The sequence below is a fragment of the Macaca nemestrina genome, chromosome 13 (assembly GCF_043159975.1).
Source record: "Macaca nemestrina isolate mMacNem1 chromosome 13, mMacNem.hap1, whole genome shotgun sequence".
Lineage (NCBI taxonomy): Eukaryota > Metazoa > Chordata > Mammalia > Primates > Cercopithecidae > Macaca > Macaca nemestrina.
In genome coordinates this window covers 99,703,875-99,717,801 of record NC_092137.1, presented here as the reverse complement: position 1 = coordinate 99,717,801, position 13,927 = coordinate 99,703,875, and positions in this window count along the sequence as shown.

Genomic DNA, 13,927 nt, shown 5'->3' with positions numbered 1-13,927 from the left:
CTTTCCCCTCAAGAAGCCTCTCGCTAAGACAGTTCTTGTGGAATTGGCAAAGTGATATTTGGAAGCCAATAGAGGGCTATGGTGAAAAAGGAAATATCCTCAGATGCAATCTGGAAAGAAGTTTTCTGAGAAACTGCTTAGTGTTCTGTTAATTCATCTCACAGAGTTACATCTGTATTTAGTGGATCTCTTTGCTAGCCTTATTTCTGTGGAATCTGAGAACAGATATTTCGGATCCCTTGGAAGACTATAGGGCCAAAGGAAATATCCTCCGATAACAAAGAGAAAGAAGCTTTTTGAGAAACTTCTTTGTGTTCTGTGAAATCATCTCACAGAGTTACAGCTTTCCCCTCAAGAAGCCTTCCGCTAAGACAGTTCTTCTGGAATTGGCAAAGTGATATTTGGAAGCCCATAGAGGGCTATGGTGAAAAAGGAAATATCTTCAGATGAAATCTGGAAAGAAGCTTTCTGAGAAACTGCTTAGTGTTCTGTTAATTCATCTCACAGACTTACATCTGTATTTCGTGGATCTCTTTGCTAGCCTTATTTCTGTGGAATCTGAGAACAGATATTTCGGATCCCTTGCAAGACTATAGGGCCAAAGGAAATATCCTTCGATAACAAAGAGAAAGAAGCTTTCTGATTAACTTCTTTTTGTTCTGTGAAATCATCTCACAGAGTTACAGCTTTCCCCTCAAGAAGCCTTTCGCTAAGACAGTTCTTGTGGAATTGGCAAAGTGATATTTGGAAGCCCAAAAGAGGGCTATGGTGAAAAACGAAATATCCTCACATGAAATCTGGAAGGAAGCTTTCTGAGAAACTGCTTAGTGTTCTGTTAATTCATCTCACAGTGTTACATCTGTATTTCGTGGATCTCTTTGCTAGCCTTATTTCTGTGGAATCTGAGAACAGATATTTCGGATCCCTTGCAAGACTATAGGCCAAAGGAAATATCCTCCGATAACAAAGAGAAAGAAGTATTCTGAGAAACTTCTTTGTGTTCTGTGAAATCATCTCACAGAGTTACAGCTTTCCCCTCAAGAAGCCTTTCGCTAAGACAGTTCTTGTGGAATTGGCAAAGTGATATTTGGAAGCCCATAGAGGGCTATGGTGAAAAAGGAAATATCCTCACATGAAATCTGGAAAGAAGCTTTCTGAGAAACTGCTTAGTGTTCTGTTAATTCATCTCACCGACTTACATCTGTATTTCGTGGATCTCTTTGCTAGCCTTATTTTTGTGGAATCTGAGAACAGATATTTCGGATCCCTTGCAATACTATATGGCCAAAGGAAATATCCTCCGATAACAAAGAGAAAGAAGCTTTCTGAGAAACTTCTTTGTGTTCTGTGAAATCATCTCACAGAGTTACAGCTTTCCCCTCAAGAAGCCTTTCGCTAAGACAGTTCTTGTGGAATTGGCAAAGTGATATTTGGAAGCCCATAGAGGGCTATGGTGAAAAAGGAAATATCCTCAGATGAAATCTGGAAAGAAGCTTTCTGAGAAACTGCTTAGTGTTCTGTTAATTCATCTAACAGAGTTACATCTGTATTTCGTGGATCTCTTTGCTAGCCTTATTTCTGTGGAATCTGAGAACAGATATTTCGGATCCCTTGCAAGACTATAGGGTCAAAGGAAATATCCTCCGATAACAAAGAGAAAGAAGCTTTCTGAGAAACTTCTTTGTGTTCTGTGAAATCATCTCACAGAGTTACAGCTTTCCCCTCAAGAAGCCTTTCGCTAAGACAGTTGTTGTGGAATTGGCAAAGTGATATTTGGAAGCCCTTAGAGGGCTATGGTGAAAAGGAAATATCCTCAGATGAAATCTGGAAAGTAGCTTTCTGAGAAACTGCTTAGTGTTCTGTTAATTCATCTCACAGAGTTACATCTGTATTTCGTGGATCTCTTTGCTAGCCTTATTTCTGTGGAATCTGAGAACAGATATTTCGGACCCCTTGGAAGACTATAGGGCCAAAGGAAATATGCTCCTATAACAAACAGTAAGAAGCTTTCTGAGAAACTTCTTTGTGTTCTGTGAAATCATCTCACAGAGTTACAGCTTTCCCCTCAAGAAGCCTTTCGCTAAGACAGTTCTTGTGGAATTGGCAAAGTGATATTTGGAAGCCCATAGAGGGCTATGGTGAAAAAGGAAATATCCTCACATGAAATCTGGAAAGAAGCTTTCTGAGAAACTGCTTAGTGTTCTGTTAATTCATCTCACCGACTTACATCTGTATTTCGTGGATCTCTTTGCTAGCCTTATTTCTGTGGAATCTGAGAACAGATATTTCGGATCCCTTGCAAGACTATATGCCCAAAGGAAATATCCTCCGATAACAAAGAGAAAGAAGCTTTCTGAGAAACTTCTTTGTGTTCTGTTAAATCATCTCACAGAGTTACAGCTTTCCCCTCAAGAAGCCTTTCGCTAAGACAGTTCTTGTGGAATTGGCAAACTGATATTTGGAAGCCCATAGAGGGCTATGGTGAAAAAGGAAATATCCTCAGATGAAATCTGGAAAGAAGCTTTCTGAGAAACTGCTTAGTGTTCTGTTAATTCATCTAACAGAGTTACATCTGTATTTCGTGGATCTCTTTGCTAGCCTTATTTCTGTGGAATCTGAGAACAGATATTTCGGATCCCTTGCAAGACTATAGGGCCAAAGGAAATATCCTCCGATAACAAAGAGAAAGAAGCTTTCTGAGAAACTTCTTTGTGTTCTGTGAAATCATCTCACAGAGTTACAGCTTTCCCCTCAAGAAGCGTTTCGCCAAGACAGTTCTTGTGGAATTGGCATAGTGACATTTGGAGCCCATAGAGGGCTATGGTGAAAAAGGAAATATCCTCAGATGAAATCTGGAAAGAAGCTTTCTGAGAAACTGCTTAGTGTTCTGTTAATTCACCTCACAGAGTTACATCTGTATTTCGTGGATCTCTTTGCTAGCCTTATTTCTGAGGAATCTGAAAACAGATATTTCGGATCCCTTGCAAGACTATAGGGCCAAAGGAAATATCCTCCGATAACAAAGAGAAAGAAGCTTTCTGAGAAACTTCTTTGTGTTCTGTGAAATCATCTCACAAGGTTACAGCTTTCCCCTCAAGAAGCCTTTCGCTAAGACAGTTCTTGTGGAATTGGCAAAGTGATATTTGGAAGCCCATAGAGGGCTATGGTGAAAAAGGAAATATCCTCAGATGCAATCTGGAAAGAAGCTTTCTTAGAAACTGCTTAGTGTTCTGTTAATTCATCTCACAGAGTTACATCTGTATTTAGTGGATCTCTTTGCTAGACTTATTTCTGTGGAATCTGAGAACAGATATTTCGGATCCCTTGGAAGACTATAGGGCCAAAGGAAATATCCTCCGATAACGAAGAGAAAGAAGCTTTTTGAGAAACTTCTTTGTGTTCTGTGAAATCATCTCACAGAGTTACAGCTTTCCCCTCAAGAAGCCTTCCGCTAAGACAGTTCTTCTGGAATTGGCAAAGTAATATTTGGAAGCCCATAGAGGGCTATGGTGAAAAAGGAAATATCCTCAGATGAAATCTGGAAAGAAGCTTTCTGAGAAACTGCTTAGTGTTCTGTTAATTCATCTCACAGACTTACATCTGTATTTCGTGGATCTCTTTGCTAGTCTTATTTTTGTGGAATCTGAGAACAGATATTTCGGATCCCTTGCAAGACTATAGGGCCAAAGGAAATATCCTCCGATAACAAAGAGAAAGAAGCTTTCTGAGAAACTTCGTTGTGTTCTGTGAAATCATCTCACAGAGTTACAGCTTTCCCCTCAAGAAGCCTTTCGCTAAGACAGTTCTTGTGGAATTGGCAAAGTGATATTTGGAAGCCCATAGAGGGCTATGGTGAAAAAGGAAATATCCTCACATGAAATCTGGAAAGAAGCTTTCTGAGAAGCTGCTTAGTGTTCTGTTAATTCATCTCACAGAGTTACATCTGTATTTCGTGGATCTCTTTGCTAGCCTTATTTCTGTGGAATCTGAGAACAGATATTTCGGATCCCTTGCAAGACTATAGGGCCAAAGGAAATATCCTCCGATAACAAAGAGAAAGAAGCTTTCTGAGAAACTTCTTTGTGTTCTGTGAAATCATCTCACAGAGTTACAGCTTTCCCCTCAAGAAGCCTTTCGCTAAGACAGTTGTTGTGGAATTGGCAAAGTGATATTTGGAAGCCCTTAGAGGGCTATGGTGAAAAGGAAATATCCTCAGATGAAATCTGGAAAGTAGCTTTCTGAGAAACTGCTTAGTGTTCTGTTAATTCATCTCACAGAGTTACATCTGTATTTCGTGGATCTCTTTGCTTGCCTTATTTCTGTGGAATCTGAGAACAGATATTTCGGACCCCTTGGAAGACTATAGGGCAAAAGGAAATATGTTCCTATAACAAACAGAAAGAAGCTTTCTGAGAAACTTCTTTGTGTTCTGTGAAATCATCTCACAGAGTTTCAGCTTTCCCCTCAAGAAGCCTTTCGCTAAGACAGTTCTTGTGGAATTGGCAAAGTGATATTTGGAAGCCCATAGAGGGCTATGGTGAAAAAGGAAATATCCTCACATGAAATCCGGAAAGAAGCTTTCTGAGAAACTGCTTAGTGTTCTGTTAATTCATCTCACCGACTTACATCTGTATTTCGTGGATCTCTTTGCTAGCCTTATTTTTGTGGAATCTGAGAACAGATATTTCGGATCCCTTGCAAGACTATATGCCCAAAGGAAATATCCTCCGATAACAAAGAGAAAGAAGCTTTCTGAGAAACTTCTTTGTGTTCTGTGAAATCATCTCACAGAGTTACAGCTTTCCCCTCAAGAAGCCTTTCGCTAAGACAGTTCTTGTGGAATTGGCAAAGTGATATTTGGAAGCCCATAGAGGGCTATGGTGAAAAAGGAAATATCCTCAGATGAAATCTGGAAAGAAGCTTTCTGAGAAACTGCTTAGTGTTCTGTTAATTCATCTAACAGAGTTACATCTGTATTTCGTGGATCTCTTTGCTAGCCTTATTTCTGTGGAATCTGAGAACAGATATTTCGGATCCCTTGCAAGACTATAGGGCCAAAGGAAATATCCTCCGATAACAAAGAGAAAGAAGCTTTCTGAGAAACTTCTTTGTGTTCTGTGAAATCATCTCACAGAGTTACAGCTTTCCCCTCAAGAAGCGTTTCGCCAAGACAGTTCTTGTGGAATTGGCATAGTGACATTTGGAGCCCATAGAGGGCTATGGTGAAAAAGGAAATATCCTCAGATGAAATCTGGAAATAAGCATTCTGAGAAACTGCTTGTGTTCTGCTAATTCATCTCACAGAGTTACATCTGTATTTCGTGGATCTCTTTGCTAGCCTTATTTCTGTGGAATCTGAGAACAGATATTTCGGATCCCTTGGAAGACTATAGGGCGAAAGGAAATATCCTCCGATAACAAAGAGAAAGAAGCTTTCTGAGAAACTACCTTGTGTTCTGTGAAATCATCTCACAGAGTTACAGCTTTCCCCTCAAGAAGCCTTTCGCTAAGACAGTTCTTGTGGAATTGGCAAAGTGATATTTGGAAGCCCTTAGAGGGCTATGGTGAAAAAGGAAATATCCTCAGATGAAATCTGGAAAGAAGCTTTCTGAGAAACTGCCTAGTGTTCTGTTAATTCATCTCACAGACTTACATCTGTATTTCGTGGATCTCTTTGCTAGCCTTATTTCTGTGAAATCTGAGAACAGATACTTCGGATCCCTTGGAAGACTAAAGGGCCAAAGGAAATATCCTCCGATAACAAAGAGAAAGAAGCTTTCTGAGAAACTTCTTTGTGTTCTGTGAAATCATCTCACAGAGTTACAGCTCTCCCCTCATGAAGCCTTTCGCTAAGACAGTTCTTTTGGAATTGGCAAAGTGTTATTTGGAAGCCCATAGAGGGCTATGGTGAAAAAGGAAATATCCTCACACGAAATCTGGGAAGAAGCTTTCTGAGAAACTGCTTAGTGTTCTGTTAATTCATCTCACAGAGTTACTTCTGTATTTAGTGGATCTCTTTGCTAGCCTTATTTCTGTGGAATCTGAGAACAGATATTTCGGATCCCTTGGAAGACTATAGGGCCAAAGGAAATATCCTCCGATAACAAAGAGAAAGAAGCTTTCTGAGAAACTTCTTTGTGTTCTGTGAAATCATCTCACAGAGTTACAGCTTTCCCCTCAAGAAGCGTTTCGCCAAGATAGTTCTTGTGGAATTGGCAAAGTGATATTTGGAAGCCCATAGATGGCTATGGTGAAAAAGGAAATATCCTCAAATGAAATCTGGAAAGAAGATTTCTGAGAAACTGCTTAGTGTTCTGTTAATTCATCTCACAGACTTACATCTGTATTTCGTGGATCTCTTTGCTAGCCTTATTTTTGTGGAATCTGAGAACAGATATTTCGGATCCCTTGCAAGACTATGGGGCCAAATGAAATATCCTCCGATAACAAAGAGAAAGAAGCTTTCTGAGAAACTTCTTTGTGTTCTGTGAAATCATCTCACAGAGTTACAGCTTTCCCCTCAAGAAGCCTTTCGCTAAGACAGTTCTTGTGGAATTGGCAAAGTGATATTTGGAAGCCCATAGAGGGCAATGGTGAAAAAGGAAATATCCTCACATGAAATCTGGAAAGAAGCTTTCTGAGAAACTGCTTAGTGTTCTGTTAATTCATGTCACAGAGTTACATCTGTATTTCATGGATCTCTTTGCTAGCCTTATTTCTGTGGAATCTGAGAACAGATATTTCGGATCCCTTGCAAGACTATAGGGCCAAAGGAAATATCCTCCGATAACAAAGAGAAAGAAGCTTTCTGAGAAACTTCTTTGTGTTCTGTGAAATCATCTCACAGAGTTACAGCTTTCCCCTCAAGAAGCGTTTCGCCAAGACAGTTCTCATGGAATTGGCAAAGTGACATTTGGAGCCCATAAAGGGCTATGGTGAAAAAGGAAATATCCTCAGATGAAATCTGGAAAGAAGCATTCTGAGAAACTGCTTAGTGTTCTGTTAATTCATCTCACAGACTTACATCTGTATTTCGTGGATCTCTTTGCTAGCCTTATTTCTGTGGAATCTGAGAACAGATATTTCGGATCCCTTGCAAGACTATAGGGCCAAAGGAAACATCCTGCGATAACAAAGAGAAAGAAGCTTTCTGAGAAACTTTTTTGTGTTCTGTGAAATCATCTCACAGAGTTACAGCTTTCCCCTCAAGAAGCCTTTCGCTAAGACAGTTCTTGTGGAATTGGCAAAGTGATATTTGGAAGCCCATAGAGGGTTATGGTGAAAAAGGAAATATCCTCAGATGAAATCTGGATAGTGGCTTTCTGAGAAACTGCTTAGTGTTCTGTTATTTCATCTCGCAGAGTTACAACTGTATTTCGTGGATCTCTTTGCTAGCCTTATTTCTGTGGAATGTGAGAACAGATATTTCGGATCCCTTGCAAGACTATAGGGCCAAAGGAAATATCCTCCGATAACAAAGAGAAAGAAGCATTCTGAGAAACTTCTATGTGTTCTGTGAAATCATCTCACAGAGTTACAGCTTTCCCCTCAAGAAGCCTTTCGCTAAGACAGTTCTTGTGGAATTGGCAAAGTGATATTTGGAAGCCCATAGAGGGCTATGGTGAAAAAGGAAATATCCTCAGATGAAATCTGGAAAGAAGCTTTCTGAGAAACTGCTTAGTGTTCTGTTAATTCATCTCACAGAGTTACATCTGTATTTCGTGGATCTCTTTTCTAGCCTTATTTCTGTGGAATCAGAACAGATACTTCGGATCCCTTGGAAGACTAAAGGGCCAAAGGAAATATCCACCGATAACAAAGAGAAAGAAGCTTTCTGAGAAACTTCTTTGTGTTCTGTGAAATCATCTCACAGAGTTACAGCTCTCCCCTCATGAAGCCTTTCGCTAAGGCAGTTCTTGTGGAATTGGCAAAGTGTTATTTGGAAGCCCATAGAGGGCTATGGTGAAAAAGGAAATATCCTCACATGAAATCTGGGAAGAAGCTTTCTGAGAAACTGCCTAGTGTTCTGTTAATTCATCTCACAGAGTTACTTCTGTATTTCGTGGATCTCTTTGCTAGCCTTGTTTCTGTGGAATCTGAGAACAGATATTTCGGATCCCTTGGAAGACTATAGGGCCAAAGGAAATATCCTCCGGTAACAAAGAGAAAGAAGCTTTCTGAGAAACTTCTTTGTGTTCTGTGAAATCATCTCACAGAGTTACAGCTTTCCCCTCAAGAAGGGTTTCGCCAAGATAGTTCTTGTGGAATTGGCAAAGTGATATTTGGAAGCCCATAGATGGCTATGGTGAAAAAGGAAATATCCTCACATGAAATCTGGAAAGAAGCTTTCTGAGAAACTGCTTAGTGTTTTGTTAATTCATCTCACAGAGGTACATCTGTATTTCGTGGATCTCTTTGCTAGCCTTATTTCTGTGGAATCTGAGCACAGATATTTCGGATCCCTTGCAAGACTATAGGGCCAAAGGAAATATCCTCCGATAACAAAGAGAAAGAAGCTTTCTGAGAAACTACCTTGTGTTCTGTGAAATCATCTCACAGAGTTACAGCTTTCCCCTCAAGAAGCCTTTCGCTAAGCCAGTCCTTGTGGAATTGGCCAAGTGATATTTGGAAGCCCATAGATAGCTATGGTGAAAAAGGAAATATCCTCACATGAAATCTGGAAAGAAGCTTTCTGAGAAACTGCTTAGTGTTCTGTTAATTCATCTCACAGAGTGACATCAGTATTTCATGGATCTCTTTGCTAGCCTTATTTCTGTGGAATCTGAGAAAAGATATTTCGGATCCCTTGGAAGAATATAGGGCCAAAGAAAATATCCTCCGATAACAAAGAGAAAGAAGCTTTCTGAGAAACTTCTTTGTGTTCTGTGAAATCATCTCAAAGAGTTACAGCTTTCCCCTCAAGAAGCCTTGCGCTAAGACAGTTCTTTTGGAAATGGCAAAGTGATATTTGGAAGCCCATAGAGGGCTATGGTGAAAAAGGAAATATCCTCAGATGAAATCTGGAAAGAAGCTTTATGAGAAACTGCTTAGTGTTCTGTTAATTCATCTCACAGACTTACATCTGTATCTCGTGGATCTCTTTGCTAGCCTTGTTTTTGTGGAATCTGAGAACAGATATTTCGGATCCCTTGCAAGACTATGGGGCCAAATGAAATATCCTCCGATAACAAAGAGAAAGAAGCTTTCTGAGAAACTTCTTTGTGTTCTGTGAAATCATCTCACAGAGTTACAGCTTTCCCCTCAAGAAGCCTTTCGCTAAGACAGTTCTTGTGGAATTGGCAAAGTGATATTTGGAAGCCCATAGAGGGCTATGGTGAAAAAGGAAATATCCTCACATGAAATCTGGAAAGAAGCTTTCTGAGAAACTGCTTAGTGTTCTGTTAATTCACCTCACAGAGTTACATCTGTATTTCATGGATGTCTTTGCTAGCCTTATTTCTGTGGAATCTGAGAACAGATATTTCGGATCCCTTGCAAGACTATAGGGCCAAAGGAAATATCCTCCGATAACAAAGAGAAAGAAGCTTTCTGAGAAACTTCTTTGTGTTCTGTGAAATCATCTCACAGAGTTACAGCTTTCCCCTCCAGAAGCGTTTCGCCAAGACAGTTCTCATGGAATTGGCAAAGTGACATTTGGAGCCCATAAAGGGCTATGGTGAAAAAGGAAATATCCTCAGATGAAATCTGGAAAGAAGCTTTCTGAGAAACTGCTCAGTGTTCTGTTAATTCATCTCGCAGAGTTACATCTGTATTTCGTGGATCTCTTTGCTAGCCTTATTTCTGTGGAATCTGAGAACAGATATTTCGGACCCCTTGGAAGACTATAGGGCCAAAGGAAATATCCTCCTATAAAAAACAGAAAGAAGCTTTCTGAGAAACTTCTTTGTGTTCTGTGAAATCATCTCACAGAGTTACAGCTCTCCCCTCAAGAAGTATTTCGCTAAGACAGTTCTTGTGGAATTGGCAAAGTGATATTTGGAAGCCCATAGAGGGCTATGGTGAAGAAGGAAATATCCTCTGATGAAATCTGGAAAGAAGCTTTCTGAGAAACTACTTAGTGTTCTGCTAATTCATCTCACAGAGTTACATCTGTATTTCGTGGATCTCTTTGCTAGCCTTATTTCTGTGGAATCTGAGAACAGATATTTCCTTTCCCTTTGAAGACTATAGGGCCAAAGGAAATATCCTCCGATAACAAAGAGAAAGAAGCTTTCTGAGAAACTTCTTTGTGTTCTGTGAAATCATCTCACAGAGTTACAGCTATCCCCTCAAGAAGCCTTTCGCTAAGACAGTTCTTGTGGAATTGGCAAAGTGATATTTGGAAGCCCATAGAGGGCTACGGTGAAAAAGGAAATATCCTCACATGAAGTCTGGAAAGAAGCTTTCTGAGAAACTGCTTAGTGTTCTCTTAATTCATCTCACAGAGTTACATCTGTATTTCGTGGATCTCTTTGCTAGCCTTCTTTCTGTGGAATCTGAGAACAGATATTTCGGATCCCTTGCAAGACTATAGGGCCAAAGGAAATATCCTCCGATAACAAAGAGAAAGAAGCTTTCTGAGAAACTTCTTTGTGTTCTGTGAAATCATCTCACAGAGTTACAGCTTTCCCCTCAAGAAGCCTTTCGCTAAGACAGTTCTTTTGGAAATGTCAAAGTGATATTTGGAAGCCCATAGAGGGCTATGGTGAAAAAGGAAATATCCTCACATGAAATCTGGAAAGAAGATTTCTGAGAAACTGCTTAGTGTTCTGTTAATTCATCTCACAGACTTACATCTGTATTTCGTGGATCTCTTTGCTAGCCTTATTTTTGTGGAATCTGAGAACAGATATTTCGGATCCCTTGCAAGACTATGGGGCCAAATGAAATATCCTCCGATAACAAAGAGAAAGAAGCTTTCTGAGAAACTTCTTTGTGTTCTGTGAAATCATCTCACAGAGTTACAGCTTTCCCCTCAAGAAGCCTTTCGCTAAGACAGTTCTTGTGGAATTGGCAAAGTGATATTTGGAAGCCCATAGAGGGCAATGGTGAAAAAGGAAATATCCTCACATGAAATCTGGAAAGAAGCTTTCTGAGAAACTGCTTAGTGTTCTGTTAATTCATGTCACAGAGTTACATCTGTATTTCATGGATCTCTTTGCTAGCCTTATTTCTGTGGAATCTGAGAACAGATATTTCGGATCCCTTGCAAGACTATAGGGCCAAAGGAAATATCCTCCGATAACAAAGAGAAAGAAGCTTTCTGAGAAACTTCTTTGTGTTCTGTGAAATCATCTCACAGAGTTACAGCTTTCCCCTCAAGAAGCGTTTCGCCAAGACAGTTCTCATGGAATTGGCAAAGTGACATTTGGAGCCCATAAAGGGCTATGGTGAAAAAGGAAATATCCTCAGATGAAATCTGGAAAGAAGCATTCTGAGAAACTGCTTAGTGTTCTGTTAATTCATCTCACAGACTTACATCTGTATTTCGTGGATCTCTTTGCTAGCCTTATTTCTGTGGAATCTGAGAACAGATATTTCGGATCCCTGGCAAGACTATAGGGCCAAAGGAAACATCCTGCGATAACAAAGAGAAAGAAGCTTTCTGAGAAACTTTTTTGTGTTCTGTGAAATCATCTCACAGAGTTACAGCTTTCCCCTCAAGAAGCCTTTCGCTAAGACAGTTCTTGTGGAATTGGCAAAGTGATATTTGGAAGCCCATAGAGGGTTATGGTGAAAAAGGAAATATCCTCAGATGAAATCTGGATAGTGGCTTTCTGAGAAACTGCTTAGTGTTCTGTTATTTCATCTCGCAGAGTTACAACTGTATTTCGTGGATCTCTTTGCTAGCCTTATTTCTGTGGAATGTGAGAACAGATATTTCGGATCCCTTGCAAGACTATAGGGCCAAAGGAAATATCCTCCGATAACAAAGAGAAAGAAGCATTCTGAGAAACTTCTATGTGTTCTGTGAAATCATCTCACAGAGTTACAGCTTTCCCCTCAAGAAGCCTTTCGCTAAGACAGTTCTTGTGGAATTGGCAAAGTGATATTTGGAAGCCCATAGAGGGCTATGGTGAAAAAGGAAATATCCTCAGATGAAATCTGGAAAGAAGCTTTCTGAGAAACTGCTTAGTGTTCTGTTAATTCATCTCACAGAGTTACATCTGTATTTCGTGGATCTCTTTTCTAGCCTTATTTCTGTGGAATCAGAACAGATACTTCGGATCCCTTGGAAGACTAAAGGGCCAAAGGAAATATCCACCGATAACAAAGAGAAAGAAGCTTTCTGAGAAACTTCTTTGTGTTCTGTGAAATCATCTCACAGAGTTACAGCTCTCCCCTCATGAAGCCTTTCGCTAAGGCAGTTCTTGTGGAATTGGCAAAGTGTTATTTGGAAGCCCATAGAGGGCTATGGTGAAAAAGGAAATATCCTCACATGAAATCTGGGAAGAAGCTTTCTGAGAAACTGCCTAGTGTTCTGTTAATTCATCTCACAGAGTTACTTCTGTATTTCGTGGATCTCTTTGCTAGCCTTGTTTCTGTGGAATCTGTGAACAGATATTTCGGATCCCTTGGAAGACTATAGGGCCAAAGGAAATATCCTCCGGTAACAAAGAGAAAGAAGCTTTCTGAGAAACTTCTTTGTGTTCTGTGAAATCATCTCACAGAGTTACAGCTTTCCCCTCAAGAAGCGTTTCGCCAAGATAGTTCTTGTGGAATTGGCAAAGTGATATTTGGAAGCCCATAGATGGCTATGGTGAAAAAGGAAATATCCTCACATGAAATCTGGAAAGAAGCTTTCTGAGAAACTGCTTAGTGTTTTGTTAATTCATCTCACAGAGGTACATCTGTATTTCGTGGATCTCTTTGCTAGCCTTATTTCTGTGGAATCTGAGAACAGATATTTCGGATCCCTTGCAAGACTATAGGGCCAAAGGAAATATCCTCCGATAACAAAGAGAAAGAAGCTTTCTGAGAAACTACCTTGTGTTCTGTGAAATCATCTCACAGAGTTACAGCTTTCCCCTCAAGAAGCCTTTCGCTAAGCCAGTCCTTGTGGAATTGGCCAAGTGATATTTGGAAGCCCATAGATAGCTATGGTGAAAAAGGAAATATCCTCACATGAAATCTGGAAAGAAGCTTTCTGAGAAACTGCTTAGTGTTCTGTTAATTCATCTCACAGAGTGACATCTGTATTTCATGGATCTCTTTGCTAGCCTTATTTCTGTGGAATCTGAGAAAAGATATTTCGGATCCCTTGGAAGAATATAGGGCCAAAGAAAATATCCTCCGATAACAAAGAGAAAGAAGCTTTCTGAGAAACTTCTTTGTGTTCTGTGAAATCATCTCAAAGAGTTACAGCTTTCCCCTCAAGAAGCCTTGCGCTAAGACAGTTCTTTTGGAAATGGCAAAGTGATATTTGGAAGCCCATAGAGGGCTATGGTGAAAAAGGAAATATCCTCAGATGAAATCTGGAAAGAAGCTTTCTGAGAAACTGCTTAGTGTTCTGTTAATTCATCTCACAGACTTACATCTGTATCTCGTGGATCTCTTTGCTAGCCTTGTTTTTGTGGAATCTGAGAACAGATATTTCGGATCCCTTGCAAGACTATGGGGCCAAATGAAATATCCTCCGATAACAAAGAGAAAGAAGCTTTCTGAGAAACTTCTTTGTGTTCTGTGAAATCATCTCACAGAGTTACAGCTTTCCCCTCAAGAAGCCTTTCGCTAAGACAGTTCTTGTGGAATTGGCAAAGTGATATTTGGAAGCCCATAGAGGGCTATGGTGAAAAAGGAAATATCCTCACATGAAATCTGGAAAGAAGCTTTCTGAGAAACTGCTTAGTGTTCTGTTAATTCACCTCACAGAGTTACATCTGTATTTCATGGATGTCTTTGCTAGCCTTATTTCTGTGGAATCTGA